The 18,511-nt window shown below is 38.2% G+C and overlaps 1 protein-coding gene and 1 pseudogene across 7 annotated transcripts in view; both read left to right on the plus strand.

Annotated features, from left to right (window-relative positions):
* The window catches only part of PTPRM (protein tyrosine phosphatase receptor type M), a 901,381-nt gene that overhangs the window by 108,483 nt on the left and 774,387 nt on the right, over positions 1-18,511 (plus strand). The window lies entirely within an intron of this gene.
* On the plus strand, positions 9,174-10,871 carry LOC142428147 (aspartate aminotransferase, mitochondrial-like; annotated as a pseudogene).

Genomic DNA, 18,511 nt, shown 5'->3' on the forward strand with positions numbered 1-18,511 from the left:
AAATTAAGCCCAACACTGACTATCAACGGGTCTTCTAGGCCAAAATGGCATAGAATATGAATAGTTCAGAAATTTATGATAATTGTTGTTTTTGGACTCCATAGAGTTCATCTTTTTTTTTTCATAGAGTTCATCTTGATAGATTTCTTTTATCTATCTATCCATCCATCTATCTATCTATCTATCATCTATCTATTGATTTGATTTCTTTTCTTTAGATGATTGAAGCCTTCTGGTGGAGATGAAATCTCCTTCAACTCCCATTAATATAGGGTAGAGGGATTGGTAGAAGGGATTGTTGTATATTGTGATAGTTAGACTCTGTCAGTTTGTCTGGGCCAGGATTCTCCTATTTTGTAATCTAATTTCGTATGGTCAGTTTCATGATGGGGTCTTCTGTAAAGCAGCCAAGCCATTGTGGGAATGATAGGGTGGAGAACCGCCTCCTTAATCTGGTCATAATCTTGATACATTTGAGGTGATATTTCATTTGGGGTGTGGCCTACTCAGTATATATAGATCGACATTGTGGGAAAACTAGTTTACTTCTTTGGCTGGATCTGGATCCTACATCTGGTTCTTGGACTTCCTGTCATAGAACCTGCTGATCTCAGGAGCATCAGTAGACTGCCAGCCTTGGATTTATTAGTTTCTGCATCTACCAGCCTGTGGTCTTCCCGTTTTGTCTTTCTGCTTCCCAGTTCATTGACTCCTGAAGCTACATGGAGTGGCCTCAAGTCTACGGACTTGAACTGTACTTGTCTTACTCATTCTACAACGTTGCGATTCATTTCTTCATATGTTTCTTTTTCTATATATGTATGATGTTTGTATACACATACAAACATCATTGATTTCACTTCTCTAGAGAACCCAGCCTAACATATATATGGAGATACCGCAGGGGAAGAAACTGCTGTGTACAACTAGTGGAATTCAGTGGACTTCGACAAATTAAGTTTTGAACAGGCTTTCAAGGAGATCTTAGACTGGGTTAAGTATTTATACTATGAATTTTGCAGTGAGAAGAGCAACAGGAATTATAATTTATAAATGTGTAACCATATTAGTGAATTTGTGTTAATGAAACAAAAATTTATTGCATTGTGAAAAATATGCTACAAACCCTCTTTAAAGTGTTAAAAAAGCAAAGATGTCATTTTGGGGACAACAGTGGGCCTAACTTCAAATTGTGATATTTTTAATTGCCTCGTGTGCCAGTGAAAGATTGAAAATGAATAAGGAAGGTTAGAGAATTGATGCATTTGAATTATGATTTTGGTGAAGAATACAGAATATATTATGGACTGCAGAATAATGGGGAAAAAAACTGTTGGAAGAAGTATAGTCACAATGTTCCATATAAGCGATGATGGTGAGAATTCAACACATTCACTTTGGATGTGTGATCAGGAGGGACTAGTCCCTGGAGAAGGACATTATGCTTGATAAAGTAGAAGATAAACAAAAACGAGGAATACCTTAATGAAATGGATTGACTCGGTGATTGCAGCAACATAGTGAATGATTGTGAGCATGGCACAGGACCATGCTATGTTTTTGTTATGTTGAACATAGGGTCACTATGAAATAGATTCTACTCAGTGGCACCTAACAACATCAGTAAGCATTTCATTTAACATGCATATTTGTCAAAGTAAAATAGTGGACTTTGTTGGATTGAAGATAAATTTTATTTTCTCTATTTCCTTTGACATAAGGCATATTTCTGAATAAAAACTTTGTTTCATTCGGTTTTGTTATTCTTCTGCTATGTCTACAATGGTGGTATTTCAGGCTAGGTGTTGGATGACCAACCATTAGCCTCCCTGTTAGAGAAAGAAGAGACTGTCTGTTCTCTAAGACTTTGATCTCAGGAACTTTGGATAGTGACCCCTATGAGTTGGATTTTAGTCAGAGGCAGTTTAAGAATTGTGATTTTAATAACCCAAATAAAAAGGAAATCATAATTGCATGCTATGACATCCTTTTATATTGAACAATATCTTTGGTAGAGATAAGGAATTAAGTGTTGATTCGGTATTAAAATCACACTTTTCCCTGCCCACTAGCGTTGGAACAACTTTATTTGCTCACTCAAGAGATACCTATCATGTGCCAACCACAATCTAGGCATAAATTGTGATTTTATTCTATAGTGTTTATATTATATCTCTTGGTTTCTGTTAAAATATTTTTGAAGGATACTGTAGGTTCTTAATACTCAAATGAATGTATTTATGGTGAGCAATCTAAGAAGGGTATATAGAATTGACAGGCTGATTTGACTTCTGGAACATGGCTTTATAGTTTTTCTTGTCTGGAGAACAACTATTAAGCACTGTATTTCAAAGAGTGTAATGGTCAGAATACTTTCATTGCTTTGGAAAATTTCTTGGTGCTTTGATTTACATTAGTTTGACAGCTATTTCTACAGAAGACTCAGATCTGGTTTCAAAAGTCCAAATTTGTGGTTTTACTGTTCTTAACATTTATTGAGGTTTTAGAATTAATGTAATTATCGAAGAACTATCTGTAGTTTTTAAATGAGAATAGATATGAAAAATTCTGTATACTTTTACTAATGTTAAAATTTCTTTAATCTTTTCCAACTTTTCTCTGACTTGAGGGTAAGCAATAAAACATTGGATCATTAAAGAGAAAAAATGTAAATTGGTTAGTTTGAACCTCATGAATCTATTTACTCTCTATACCTGCCCCAAACATTTAGTTACTCAAATTTTCTGGACAGACCCAGAGAAGCAGGATAGTACACAAAAAATACAGAATAAATAAGAAATCTGAGAGCATTATATCTATAATAGAAGTGTTGTGTGGGACAGAGAAGTTAATGGTTTTGTGGTAAATCTATTATAATTAAAAATTTTTACTTCTTAATATTTTGGTGTCATACTCAAGATTTTATAACTGGAGAAAGGCAGTGCATGAATATAATAAAGATTCAAAGTTAGCAATTAAAATAACTATCAGTGTTTCTCCATGACCTGTATTTTATAAATTTATCAGTAGCTTATAATTTCCTGAACATATTAATGTAATGACATATGCTTGTAAGCACTTACCTTTTTTTTGATGACTTTAGACCTTTTATGATTTTAAAGTTCATTGTAATTGGCTGAGAATGTTAGATGGGCTCAAGTCATTGCTCTAATGCATTTGTTATTTGAATGTTATTAAGTTGACTCAAGTTAATTTGAGATTTATTAACAGATGTGGTTGAGTTTACCAATTAGTCATTTCAGTTCTTACCTCGGCAAATTTTATGTAGTAAAAAATACAAATATATTTCTTATGGTCTTTTAGAAAAAAATTTTCACTTGGTTTCAGATATATTTCTTCATACTTAGGGAATATTAAATAAATCCACAAGTAGAAACTGTTATAAAGTCTTTCTCATGGTATAGAATATGATCTTTTAAAATAAAATGAACCAGATTTGTTTATCAAAACTACAGTCTTACCTTGTAAGATTTCAAATGATGAATTTAGACTAGATATTTCATTTCTATTCAGCATTTCCTTTATTTGATTGGCTTAGGCATGTACTATTCAATTAGCTCCTAATCGTATTGAGCAAGTATATAGTATCTTATAGTGAATATAATTTCTTCTTGATATTTAAAATATAATTTCATATGAACAATTGTAATGTGCCTTTATATTAGTGTGCTTTTCTAGCTATAATATATCTGTGCTTGAAAACTAGTTATCCAAACAATGCTGGCCCAACTTAAGGGCATTAGGATACAGAATTGTCATCACGCTTCATTTTACTTGTAATCAGCTACATGTTCTTAAGTAATTCAAAGGAAATGTTCATATTGGAATGTTTTTTAGATAATTTACTTAATGATAGCATTCTACTTATAGATGAATTTAATATACAAAAGTAATTGATGATGGAACGTACTGTCTTAAAAGTGGGGATGGGGTCCTTAATGGGCTTCCTGTATCTCAGAAGGTGAATGAAAATCTATGTATTAATTCCCATCAATTAAATAAATATATACCTTTATCTATCTATCTATCTATCTATCTATCTATCTATCTATCTATCTATCTATCTATCTAATTAACTACCCTATGAGAATTAGCTTCTGGAATCTTTTTTCTGCTATGGTAAATATAGGAAGAATTTGCTACATAAAGCATCTTTTCCCTTAGTGTCCAATTGATGGATTGAATTAATAGGAATATCTTTATTATAGTGTTAGTGTTAGTCTGGGTTCTCTAGAGAAGCAAAAACTAGTGGTGTGTGTGTGTGTGTGTGTGTACACAGACAGGTGGAAAGAAAGGAGGGAAAAAGGGAAGAAAAACTGCTATCAAGGAAATGACTCCAACATTTGGGTAAGTTCAATCTGGTTTCAAGTCTGTAGGTTAGATGTCAAACTAGAGGTGTCACCTGACTGGTGTAGCCTTGGGTGCTGATGAACCCTGAATTAAAAGAAATGCTACAGGCTGTAGAAGTTGACAAATCCGAAATCAGATCAGGCTTTAAGACTGGAGAAGTGAATGAGTCTAAGGTCAGCAGGTCAGATGGCAGACCTCTAAAAGCTCTGGGAATTGCCAGGCAATATGGAAGTCTGTTGGCTCAAGTCCAAAGCATTGTGGATTGGTGAGCCAGACCCAGCAAAGTGCTGACTCATAGTGACCCCTCGTGGGTTTCCAACTCTGTAACTGTTTACTGGAGTAGAAAGTCCAGTCTTTCTCTTATGGGGCTGCTGGTTGTTTCTAACTCCTGATGATGGGGATCGCAGCCCAACACATAACCATCATGCCACCAGCACTACTACTTCCTCTCAATTGCATTAGCACTGTGACCTGAATAAGGGTTTGAACTGCACCCTAATCTTCTTACCACTGTTTTGCTGCTCTAAGAAGATCCTATTATGGCATTAGTTTTAATGTTTTAGGTTACATCAAGGGAGATTACTAGGCCACTGAGAATCCTGAGCATACAAGTTTCTGCAAAACACCACTATCACACATATCATCTCAATTGATCTAAGACTTACATTATTTGAAACAAATGATTTTATGTAAGGAGCGTTTCTTGTTGTTGTTAGCTCTGATTGATCCATCTCCTAATCATGATTACCTCAATCAACAAAATGACTGGTCCCCCAATATCCCAATGATTGGTTTGTCATGAGATATTGAGATACATATGGGTTTGACTGTCTGGTTCTCAGTAGATTCCCAGGACTTTCTTATTAGCCACTACATTGACACCTATTCAGCATCATAGCAACACATAAGCCTTCACTGACAGGTGGAATGTGTCTACACATGAGATTCAGACATGTTCATAGTAGGTTTTAACCATCACAGGAAGTAAACGTTCTATCACTAAAGTACTACGTGGAAATCATCTTAGTAGAAGACAATTCTGTAATAGTGAGGCCCAAGAAAACTTACACACTTCAATTTAAGCACATCATTGTGTATTAGTTAGGATGCTTTTGTTTACAAATGACAGAATCTCCAGTTGAAAATAACTTTATACAAATATTTTTAAAAGAAAGAAAGGAAAGGTACTGCAGTGCATGCTAAGAAGTCTTGTCAGTAGATTTTTTGCAGGGTCTCAAAGGGATGGCAAGGACATTCCTCCATCTCTTGGAACACCTCTTCTACCAGTGTTTAGGCAGGTCTTTTCTAATTTAGATGACAAAAAAAGTTTGCTTAAAAGGTCATAAGTAGTTGTGTATTTTCCTTTGTATATCCTACACCAGACCTGTGCATTTCATTAATAGTGGTAATTGAGTTTTTTCCAGATTAGCAATACCAGTGAATAGGTGTGCAGCTTTGTACCAGTCTAAAACTCAAATTCACTGCCATTAAGTTGATGCCAATTTGCAGTGATCCTTTAGGACAGGATAGAATGGTCCCTGTGAGTGTCCAGGACTGTAACTATTAACGGGAGTAGAAAGCCCCATCTTGTCCCAGTAGCTGTATATAAAATACCAGAAACTAATCTGATTTCTACTTGGGTTATATGTAAATCCTCCAGCTAATTCCCATGACTAAGGTTTAGGTATCATAATTTTTGGTCATTTCCCTACTTTTAAAACTATGGTGGTGGATGAATGATTGGATTCTCCACTAGAGACACGGGAAAGTAGGAGGGACGGGGTTTTGATAAAGGAAGTAGTCCCACTTTGCTGCTGGATTCTGGGTTTGGTCACGGAAGATATCATTTTCATCGCAATTTTAATATATTATAGGATAAATATATTAATTAATGCTTTGCTGAGAAGATTGTGCATTAAATTCTTATTTAGTGCATGAGATGGCAGTTCAAACCCACCAGTGTTTCAAAGACAAAAGATGAGGCTTTCTGCTCTGGTAAAGATTTAGTTTTGGAAACCCGCAGCTTCAGTTCCATTGTGTCCTTCTTGTAGGGTCACTGGGAGTTGGGATGGACTTGCTGGCAGTCAGTTGTGGTTGATTTTAGTGCTGTAAGAAGTTTTGATATCCAAAGCTTTGACTTAAATAAAATGTGCCCCTCTCCATCTCCAGAATTTGTGGCAACAATAATTAAGAGGGTAGGCTTTTTTAAAATCAGATTTAATGTCAGTGGTGTGATGAATGTAGACCTGAAGAATGAACAAGCCTGCTAAATGATATGGGAAATAACTCCGAATAGTGTGTAAACTATGCACTGTTTAGCACGTAGCACTATTAACCTACTTCTTTCCCCTTTGCTTATTTCTGGAACAAACACCCTGTTTCATTTGATGACCCAGTGTGTCCCATGTGGAGCTGCTGGTCCCTGCTCTCCAATGCAACACATCTCTAGATACTCCAGTCAGGCCATCTTCCTTCTCCAGAGCCATTTGGTTTTCCTCTGAACCATTTTCTATCGTTTCTTACCAGAAGTTCCTGTTTCCCTCACTAGATTTTAAGTTCCTTGAGATAAGGATCCCTATATGAATGAGGCTTTCTGTATTCCACATTTTTCCAAGCATAGAGATGACCTAAGTACATAGTGGGGATTTCAAGAGTATTTGTTGCAGCATTTCTTTCCTTTCCTAGCTTAAGCATCTTCTACATTCCAAGGGCTGTACTAGGCTAAATTTTATTTACCTAGTTCTCCCTTTCCTTACCATGTAAAGATCCAATATTGTTAACCCAGTTATATGTATGAATTTATGGAGGAAATTGGTTACTCACAGCATAATATGTGAACCACAAGTTTATTTTTTATAGTAAACATTTTAACTTAATATATGTATATGTATGAATTTATACATTGAAAAATAATTTTTATAAAACATCCTTCTTGCATTATTGTTAGTGTAATAAATATCCCATAAGATTAGGAAGGAAAGGTCTCGTTAATACAAACTATATGCTATCTACTAGGATGTGATTGCTGCTTTTCAGTGCTGTCAAATCAGTTCCAGCTTCTGGATACACCGTGTATGACAGAACAAGACAGTGTCTAGGCTGCACCACTTTTACAATCTTTGTTATGGGTTAGCCATCTGTTCTTTCCACAAATACAGTCTACTTGAATTTTGTGCATTCTGTTCAGCGAGGTTGGTGTGTATAGTTATTGTTTATGTAAAAAGTATTTCTAATAACGAATAGCCAGTTGATCTTGAAAGATTCTATTTTGCTGTCTCTGGCTTCATGTCTATCAGCAAGATCATATTTTATAACCACCAACTAATTTTTGCATTCAACTTAACCATTCCCTTATTCAGTAATTATCAATGTATTTTGATTGCATATTTAATAATTTTCAGAAGACAGTGATCAAGAAGAATAAATTTGTAATAATTGTCAATTTGACGTTAGCAGATGGTGTATTTTGGGGGCATAAAAATGTATTCAGAGGACAGTTCAATAAAATTGATTGAATACTTATTGCGGGTCTAGCACTTTGCTCTGTAATTAACCTTCCCTTCCCTTCTTTGAAGTCAGTACTATTGTAATTAATACTGCACTTGGCAGTTGAGAAAACAGAGACTTTGAGAAGTTAGGCAACGTCTGAGGGAGCTTGTTCTGACACCGGGCTCTTGATTGCTACGTGGGAAGTAAGGGCATACTTTGTATAGATATTGTGGACAGAAAGACTTTGCAACCCCTCCATACATTCGTGGTGGACTTTGCCTTTAATGGTTTAGGACCTCAAAAAAGAAAGTATGCTAGGTTACTTTTTCATGTTTCCTTGAAGAAAATAAAATCTAATATTTGTTTCTCAGAAAAATTCTACTGAAGATACAGAGTGCCCTTAAATTATATCTAACTTTCAAGAAGTGCCTTAGGCAAGAAAAATGTCCAGTTCCCCACTCTCGCCCCCAGGAAGTGCTCGACATCAGTGTACCTTAGGAGAAAAGGAGTATACATTGACCCTCTCCCAGAGAACTATTTGTTCTCTTGTGGAGATCAGATTTGGTCTTACAAACGTAGGCAGACCTCACATCTAATTCTTCTACTGTTGTTACAATTTCGTACCCTAAATCTAAACCCCTTTGAGGTTTTATTACTTTGGTTGGTGCCATTAGCCTGTCAACAGCTGAAGGAGGCAGAAGTTCGAAAATGGACTTTTTGAAGTCAGAAAGCTAAGTGACCAGAAGAACCAATTTGTCAACTTAAATGATTTGGGGAATAGAAAAATTATCCCCAAACGTGGGAAATAAAAGCTTGTACCAAGTGTCTGTTTATTGCTTTCTTTTCTTTTTTTCTCAGTTTGTACTTCACTCATAGCAGCGCTATGTACAGATTACATAAAATTTTAAGTGTTACCTTTATTATGAACGCTGAAGGTAATATCTGTGTTGTATTTGTTGTGCTTTAACATTTATAACAAATAGTGTGGACAGTATTGATTCTTTAGATTAGATACCTGTGGTCACATCACCCTACCCATGTTTGAAAATTAAAGAGCCTCAAGATTTCAGTAATATGTTTTCATTCTATATATTCATTTTTACTTAAACACACAAACATATGCACACTTTAATTTTTTAAAAATAAAATAGTAGTATGTTTACTCTATTTTGTGGGTGATGATAAGGGGTGTGAATTTCACTTTCTGGCCTTGTTAAATTTATTTCTTCACAGAATATAGGAATACACTTAGTATAGTACTTTATAAAATTTAAAGTTGATCTAGGCGAACCGCTGCCCTCCTGCCGCCCACCATGGCCCTGCTGCACTCTGGTCGCGTCCTCTCCAGAGTCGCTGTTGCCTTCCACCCAGGCCTCGCCGCCCCGGCTTCTGCCAGAGCCAGCTCCTGGTGGGCCCATGTGGAGATGGGGTCCCCTGATCCCATTCTGGGAGTCACCGAAGCTTTTTTTTTTAAAACATTCTCAAAGCATTTGCTCTCCACTTAAACCCTTTGCTTCAGGTCCTCTTTTTTTCCCCCTCCCTCCCCTCTCCCCCCTCCCTCATGTGCCCTTGGTGATTTATACATCTTTATTTTGTCATATCTTGCCCTATCCGGAGTCTCCCTTCCCCCCCTTCTCTGCTGTCCCTCTCCCAGGGAAGAGGTCACATGTGGATCCTTGTAATCAGTTCCCCCTTTCCAACCCACTCACCCTCCACTCTCCCAGCATCGCCCCTCACACCCTTGGTCCTGAAGGTATCATCCACCCTGGATTCCCTGTGCCTCCAGCCCTCATATGTACCAGTGTACAACCTCTGCCCTATCCAGCCCTGCAAGGTAGAATTCGGATCATGATAGTTGGGGGGAAGGAAGCATCCAGGATCTGGGGGAGTCACCGAAGCTTTTAAGAGAGATACCAACAGCAAAAAGATGAACCTGGGAGTTGGGTCCTACTGGGATGACAAAGGAAAGCCCTATGTGCTCCCTAGTGTCCTGAAAGCTGAGGTCCAGATTGCTGCAAAAAGTCTGGACAAGGAATACCTGCCCATTGGGGGACTGGCTGAATTTTGTAAGGCATCTGCAGAACTGGCCCTGGGCAAGAGCAGCGAGGTGTTGAAAAGTGGCCGGTACGTCACTGTGCAGACCATTTCTGGCACCGGTGCACCCAGGATCGGAGCCAGTTTCCTGCAAAGATTCTTTAAGTTCAGCCGAGACGTCATTCTGCCCAAACCCTCCTGGGGAAACCACACGCCCATCTTCAGGGACGCTGGCATGCAGCTTCAGGGGTATCGGTACTATGACCCCAAGACTTGCGGTTTCGACTTCGCAGGTGCTGTGGATGACATTTCAAAAACACCCGAGCAGAGCATGGTCCTCTTGCATGCCGGCACTCACAACCCCACTGGAGTGGACCCCCGTCCTGAGCAGTGGGAGGAGATGGCCAGCGTGGTGAAGAAAAGGAATCTGTTTGCATTCTTCGGCATGGCCTACCAAGGCTTCGCCAGTGGAGACGGTAACAGGGCATTGACGTGTGCCTCTGCCAATCCTACGCCAAGAACATGGCCTTGTACAGTGAGCGCGTGGGGGCCTTCACCGTGGTCTGCAGGGATGCTGAAACCGCCAAGAGGGTGGAGTCGCAGTTGAAGATTTTGATCTGTCCCATGTATTCCAATCCCCCTCTCCATGGGGCATGTGGATTGCCTTAACCATCCTGACCACGCCGGAGCTGCGGAAACAATGGTTGCAGGAAGTCAAAGCCATGGCAGACCGCATCATCGGCATGCGGACCCAGCTGGTCTCCAAGCTCAAGAACTAGGGCTCCTCCCACAACTGGCAGCACATCACTGACCAAATTGGCATGTTTTGTTTCACGGGGTTCACGGCTGAACAGGTGGAGCGACTGACCAAGGAGTTCTCCATCTACATGACAAAGGACAGCTGCATCTCTGTGGCTGGAGTCACCTCTGGCAATGTGGGCTACCTTGCCCACGCCATTCATGAGGTCACCAAGTAGTTTCCCCATGAGAGTGAGCAGAGATGCCCTGCCTCTTCAGCCCCTGCTATGGTGGGGTTCATGGGGAGCCTGAGAGCAGGTGGGTGGAGGGCAGGTGAGTTCTCTGAACCACAGGGCTTCACGCAGCCATTGAATGTGTTTCTCGGAAAAGAACATGTAGTGAATTAGGGCAGAGGCACCGTGGCTGCAGGCTGGAGCTTTGTGGCTCCCAAACCAAACTGGTCCCCATCCTGTTATCTGGGGTGTCTCCCAGTGAGATTATGTGTACGAGAAAGAGCCAAAACTCTGTCCATCACAACTGCAATATTTCAAAAGCTTTGACCGAAGCACCTTGCGTGCTAAGGGTTCCTGTGTGCATCCAGCCTAAGAACTCGCACGTATTAGACCTTGTACAGAGAAGCCTGCTTCCGACACTAACTCCTGTGTCCTTTCCCACAAAAGTCCTTGGTGCAGAAATCATGTCTGAGGCAACCCACTGAGCCCACTGCCACTGCAGCAAGGAAAGGAAAAGACACCCTTTCCTGGCTTATTTAAGAGAAAGGAAGAAAGAAGGCTCTCCTTTCTCATACTTAGAGCCATTTTAACACTTCCTTCTTAGCCCTAATCATTGCTGTTCTTTTTCTTAGACACAAAGACCTCTCACTAGCCTAGCTCCCCGTCCCATCAACAACCTCCCCTAGGCCCCCGTCAGGATATACTTATGTCAAGAATGCACATGCCATGCCCTCCCCTGAAGAATAGAGAGCTCCCTCTCCACTTTCATCTCAGCGTCCATGAGTCATTGTTTGATCACCTCCTCTGCCCACTGGGACTTCCTACCATGGTTGAGTGTGGTTGTGCAGGCGCTCATCTCACCTGTGAGCCAGGCAGTGCAGGAGAGGGCGCACTCGGGGCTTTGCCTTCAACCTTGGGTGGGTGCTGCCAGGAGGGCTCAAGCATCTCCCTCTGGAAAGATAGCCACCATCTGCTCTAATCATGTAGGCTTAGTGCAGCCTGGTTTCTCTGTTAAAATCACTGAAGACCCCCCCCCCCAAATTTTAAGTTGATCTAAAAGTAGATATTCTTTATATTCTGTTGCAAAAGCAAATATATGCAATTCATTTATGAGACCAGAAGGTGGGGATGTTCTTGTCAGTGAGATGTGTGGCACCTCCTGGTTGCTACCTGGGCAGCCCATTTCCGTTACTACTGCTTTGTTTTTCCTTGTATCATATTTTTAGAGCAGAACTTTACACCAAGATAAGTAACATAAACATTGCTCTGAGGGTTCCAGCGCATACAAGCATACATTCATTTCCAGTGAGATGGGTTTCAATAGGGCTGCAGTCAGTGGGTGGAGGCAGACAAGGAATACACACATCTTAGTCTCAAGTTCTGCTGTCAAAAAAAAAGGGGAAAGAAAGAAAAAAATCGATACATATTGAGCCATGGGAAACTAGGATTTTGAAGACAGGGCTAATACCCGGTGTTTAACAAAACTCAAATGGACACATTCCCAAATAATTTAAGCTTTGTAACTAATGATTTTAAGGAATGTGTCCTACATAAAATAATGGTTTCTGGATGGATCAGTCATTTTAAAGGAGACCTCAATGATGAACTAAAAGAGGGAAATCACTAACCTTGGTTAAGATACTGTGGTTAAAGTTCAGATATTGGTGGAATAAGACCACAGAATTGCCATTGATATGATAGCTACTGAAGTTGGGATCCCACATGGCTTGTTATTTTCCATTGTAGGAGAACATGTGGCGTCAGCAAGCTTTTGGCTTGAGGCATACCAGAGGTATTGTGCAAATATTAGCTAAAAGGAGCTGATTTTTCCATCTGCTCTTTTCAGGTAAATCTAAGCTAATGATGGTGATTTTATGGATTCTAATAGGATGAATTATCATTGTGAACATGTCTTGGGTTTACCAATATGATGTAGAGAGTAAGTTCCAATCAAAGCTGTGACTTATGAGGAAATCTGTTGGACCAGTTAACTTCAAGGCAGAGAGGTCAGCTTAGGAAGTTTAGGAAATTTTTGTTGTTGTTATTCCAAAGAGGTCATCTTGATAGATTTTCTGAAAATACACGACACAGAATGATATTGAAAGCTTATTCTGAAGAAGTTTTAAGACACTAGAAAAAGTCACTGTAAAATGGAATCAGCTTGATGCCAATAGGTTTATTAACATGACATAAAGTACAACTCACCAGAAAACTTCTTTCTTAACAAGGCCCAAATACACATTTTTTTTTTTTTGCCCTTCAAAAATGTGTTTTATAGGCATATAAATTCAGATTGTATGCAATTCAATGGTTCAGTCACATCAAAAAGTTGTAAAATCACCATCACAATTAGTTTTGGAACATTTTCTTCCTTCTTGTACTCCTCTTTATTACTATACCCCCCAACTGGAAAACTCACTGCCATCAAGTTGATGTCAACTCATAGCTACTGGATGGATCAAACAGGCACTTTGATTTTCTGAGTCTGTAACTGTGTATGGGATTAAAAAGCCCCGTCTTTCTCCTTAGAGTTGCTGGTAGTGCAAGCAGGCAGATCACAGCCTGATGTGTAACTATTGTATCCCCCTAGGGCTCACTAAAATTCACATTTCTTTATTTTCAATGTGAATTCATGTTTTACAGATTGTTTTAGTGGACTGTGAAATCCAAGTTACTATTTCTTTAAATAGTAAATCAAATATTTAATTCAAAATAATTCTGGGTTATTGTTTTTATTTTTTAAGAGTCCACAGAGAAGTTGTTAATTTCTATTCAGATTTTCTTTCATTACATTTCTACATATAAGCACAACTTAACAATGGATAATTCAGTGATTAGTTTTGAAACATTGTTCTAGCATGAAAGTATTTATTACTGTTGAAGTCAAGTTTAAAAGTAGTTAAAAAAGAGACTGACAAGAAAATTGAAAAAAAATTGAAAACAGAATATGGCTGTTATGTAACTGAAAATAGTAGAACAATCAGATATCACATAATATACATGTATTTTTTGTGTAGCATGTATGGATGTTCTGTTCACAAACCGGCACTATTGGAATGAGCGATGTAATAAAGATATTCATAATTACGAAATAAAAAAATAAAAGAGACTGAATTTATAATAGCCAGTCAGCAACTCAGTTAAACTTGTTAATTCCATAGTAATTTTAAAAAGACATATTCCTGTACCACTAACATTTTTTATTGTAATAAATAATTTTGTCTTAAATGCTGTTAGGTGCCATTGAGTCAGTCAGTTGTGACCTGTGTTAGGCAGGGTTGTCTAAAGAAGCAAATGCAGAGACATTCATATATGTATAAGAAAGAACTTTATATCAAAGAGTAATGGTATATCAAGAAAACATCCCAACCCAGTCCAGATTAAGTTCATAAGTCTGATATTAGCTTACAGATCTGATACTAGCCCATAAATCTCTCTTCAGACTTATGCAGCCACATGCAATTATGCAGAATGCAGGAATATCACATACCTTGAATCAATGAACTGGCTCATGAACCACCCATTTAATAAAAAACACAAGCTTCTCCTAGCACCCCTCCTCCTTTTTTCTCACTTTTACAATAATTTATAATCATTAAATTTACAGTCATTAAAAAATAAAAGACATTTTAAGAAGGTGTGCTGAAAACGTAAAGCCATTTCAGTGACTGAGACTGAGCAATTCATGGTTCCACAGTCAGCCCCTGGCCTGATTTTAATTCCTGATGTTGAACTTCCATGTATTCCCTCTGGAGAATTCCATGTGTATAGTTGCCTTTTGTGTTGTTGCTATGAAGAAGTTGTAGGTCTTGCAAAATTCTATCACAATATCTCCAGCTTTGTTTCTGTCACCAATACCTTATTTTCCAATTTCTTTTGGCTTCTTTGTTTCCAACTTTTACATTCTCATCGCCAATAACTATCAATGCATCTTGATTGCCTGATTGATCAATTTCAGACTGAAGACATAGGTAGAATTCTTTAGTTTCTGCATCACTAGCTTTAGTGGTTTTGCATAAATTTGAGTAATAGTTTATTGATTATATTTCCTTTCATCCAGATAGACATTGTCCTATCACAGATATTGTACTTCAAGATAGATCTTGAAATACCCATTTTTGGGTGATGAACAAGAGCATTTAATACTGTTGAAGTCAAGTTTAAAAGTAGGTGATAAGGTTATTTTTTTTTATTTTATTATTTTTTGAAAAGGTTATTTTATAAAAAAAATTAAATGCATAGCTTTGAAAAATGTTCCGTTTTATGAGGTACTCCCTCATGTATGTCACTGGTTTTGTTTCTCCAGTCAAACCAGTCTAACACACATGTAATTTTGATTCAAAATGGTCAATACCAGTCAATTTCAGCTAATTTAATGTTTGGAATATTCCAGTTTTATTCGATTCAGACTTCTGCACATTAGAAGCTCTAATAAATAATTGATGTTTGTAGCTGTTTCTTATTTTGAGTCACTCCGCAGAAGCATATGACAGTCTTGAAGGCTTTACTCTTTTTTTTTTTTTGAAGACTTTACTCTTGCAGGCATTACTCCATCTGCATCAGGATGGTAGACTCTATTCCTTAGTCATATTTTGAGCATCTTCCAACCTGTGGGGCTCCGTCATCTGGCACTGTCTCTGACAGTATTCTGTTTCTTGTCATTAGGTTTTCATTGATGCACAATGTGTCACTGCTATCCGTAGGGTTTTCAGCGGCTAAGCCCTCGGAAGTGGACAGCCTACTCCTTTAGTATTCCTAGTCGAAAAGCTATGCTGAAACTGGTTCACTTTGGGCGAACCTGATTGTATTCGAAATACCAGTGACATAGCTTTCAGCATCACAACACCACCCAGTTCACCATAGTATAACAAACTGAGAGAAAAGCGGTTGATAGATGAATAGATTAGGGATTCTCAAACTTCAGAATGCATCAGAATCACAAAAAAGTACAAAGCTAAACACTATCATCAGTTGAAGGCTGACTCATATAGACCATATAACAGCGGTTCTCAACCTGTGGGTCACGACTCCTTTGGGTGTTGGACGACCATTTCACAAGGGTTGCCAGATTCATAACAGTAGCAAAATTACAGTTATGAAGTAGCAACAAATATAATTTTATGGTTCCGCACAACATGAGGAACTGTATTAAAGGGTTGCAGCATTAGGAAGGTGGAGAACCACTGCCCTATGAGAAGGGCAGAGTAAAACTGCCCCTGTGGGTTTCTGATACTGTGGATTTGTTTTTGTATTTGTTTATTTTTAAATAAATTTATTTTCCTTTTGTGCTAGATTTACTTCGCTTAGCATAATTTCCTCCATTTCTTCCCATGCACTGATATGCTTCATGCGTTCATCACTGTTTTTTAGGGGTGTGTAGTGTTCCATTGTATGTATGCAACACAGTTTTTTAATCCATTCATCTGGAAATTTGTTTTTTTCCCAACTCCTTGCAATTGTGAACTGTGCCACAATGAACATTACGGCGCAGGTGTCTGTCTGGGGTTTGTTTCTTGCCTCTTCTGGGTATATGCTCAAGTACTGTAGATCTTTATGGCAGTAGAAAACCTCATCTTTCTTCTGAGGGGCAGCTGATGTTATTGAATTTCTGACCTTGCAGTAAGCAACTCAATTGGTAACCCACTAACCCATCAGGGCTCCCTTAGAATCAGAAGAGGTATGTATAATTAACACAGATTGCTGAACTTGCCCCAATTATGTGCATTTATAGCAGCTTTTCAGATTCTAATACTTTTGGTCAGAGAATTATACTTGAAGAAACATTGGTACAATTTACTGAATGATGAAGTACTTTGTAAAGTTTAATATTTTTGTAGGCTATTTTTGGAATAAAAGGTAGATTTCCATTTTTGTAAATCTGGCCTCTACTTGTTTAAGAACCAAAGGATAAAATGTATTTAAAACAAATCATTCATATATATATATGGATAGATTTATACAGCACAAAGGAGTATAACAGCTAATTAGTCTACACAGCGGTACAGAGGCCTCAGTTCAACTCACTTCCATGAAACAGTTAATATATTGGAAGCCCTTCAACTCAGGAGGGCTGCCCAGTCCAAGGCCAATGCAGGCAGAGTCCACCCATAGGCAGCAAACAGCAGGACAGGTTACCAACAGTCAGTAGCTCAGGAACTTAGCGAAGCAGACCCTGATGGGATATCAAACTCAAGTAATTCAAGATGACTAGATCCACAAGCCTCAAACTCAAGTGATGTACACACAAGTAACTTCGCAAAGCAGGTCTCGAAGGAACCTCAAGCTCCAATGACAGGATCCACAGGTTGGCTGTCCCACAGGTAGTGTAGCTTACAAGTTGAGGCAGAGAACTAGAGAGCGAGGGGTGGGCCTTGCCGAGCCATTTATCACTTTGCCCTCCAATCACACTGCAACCAGATTAGTCCCACATGTTCCTATTGACCAGGTTGGTACAATAAACCTACCTATCATGGGGACATGTTCAGGTTATTTCCTGAGTGTGCAAGAATGCCACTTCCTGGGCTGACCCAGGGAGTTGCAACAAGCACAATCTGCCTGAAAGCAAAGCTTTTCATATATCCAGTCAGTGGTCAGAAAGGACTCAATGGAGGTTGAAGGCTATGTAGAAAGTTAAAATGGATTTAGAGCACCTATTATAAACTAACATTCTGTATAGTTAAAACAACGAAACCAAACCCACTGCCTTGCAGTAGATTCTGACTGATAGCAACCCTATACATGCTTTTCATGACTGTACATCTTAAGGAGAATCGACAACTTCATCTTCCTGCACAGTAGTACCTGGTGAATTTACACAACTGACATTTGAAAGCCTAGTGCTCAGTTTAAGCTTTAATCCATATGAAATAATGGAATCATTATTAGTTGTAATTGTTAAATACAGTAACATCATCTTACCCTCATCCACTTACCAGCGTTAAGAGTACATACACATTAAAATAATCAGTGCAAGATTGAAAAGAGGAAATGCCTAACAATTAGTAAAATTGCTAAAAGAGTAAGCACATATTAAGAACCAGTTTTGGAAAAAATGAGCTATGTAGCATTTCTTTCAGTGAATTTATTAATTATAGTTTCTATAAACACAAGATTTCCCTTTTCCTCAAATTCTCTGAAATTGGCAGCTCTAATAATTTCAGTTGTACTTCAGTGCCTACCACGTGTCAAAATCATAGAAAATGACTTTTTAAAAAGTGAATGAGGAAGTAGAGAGAATCCAGAGCCCTTTCTGATTCACTTCTGATTAGATTACTTATATTGACAGCAGTAATCAATATTATTATAAAAGTCCATTTTTCCCTTGAATGTGGATGCCCAAGGTAATATATAAAAAAGGAACTTAAGAATTGTTATGGAAAAATTCCATTATCTTTTAATTCTACTTCCTGAAGTTCTTAAAGCCCCACTCATATATATATTTCATGAACTATGGCTCTTGTCATAGTTAGAATTTGGTTGGCTTTACTAAGATAATGTTTATTGGCCTTGGTATACTATTTTAAATGAAACATACATGAATAAAGTTTATGAATTAAAGGTGAATGAAAACAAAGAAAATGCCATCATCTGTTAAATAGCTGAAATATACGTATATATATTCAATTTTTAATTCCTTATTTACTCCT

The sequence above is a fragment of the Tenrec ecaudatus genome, chromosome 15, assembly GCF_050624435.1.
Source record: "Tenrec ecaudatus isolate mTenEca1 chromosome 15, mTenEca1.hap1, whole genome shotgun sequence".
NCBI lineage: Eukaryota > Metazoa > Chordata > Mammalia > Afrosoricida > Tenrecidae > Tenrec > Tenrec ecaudatus.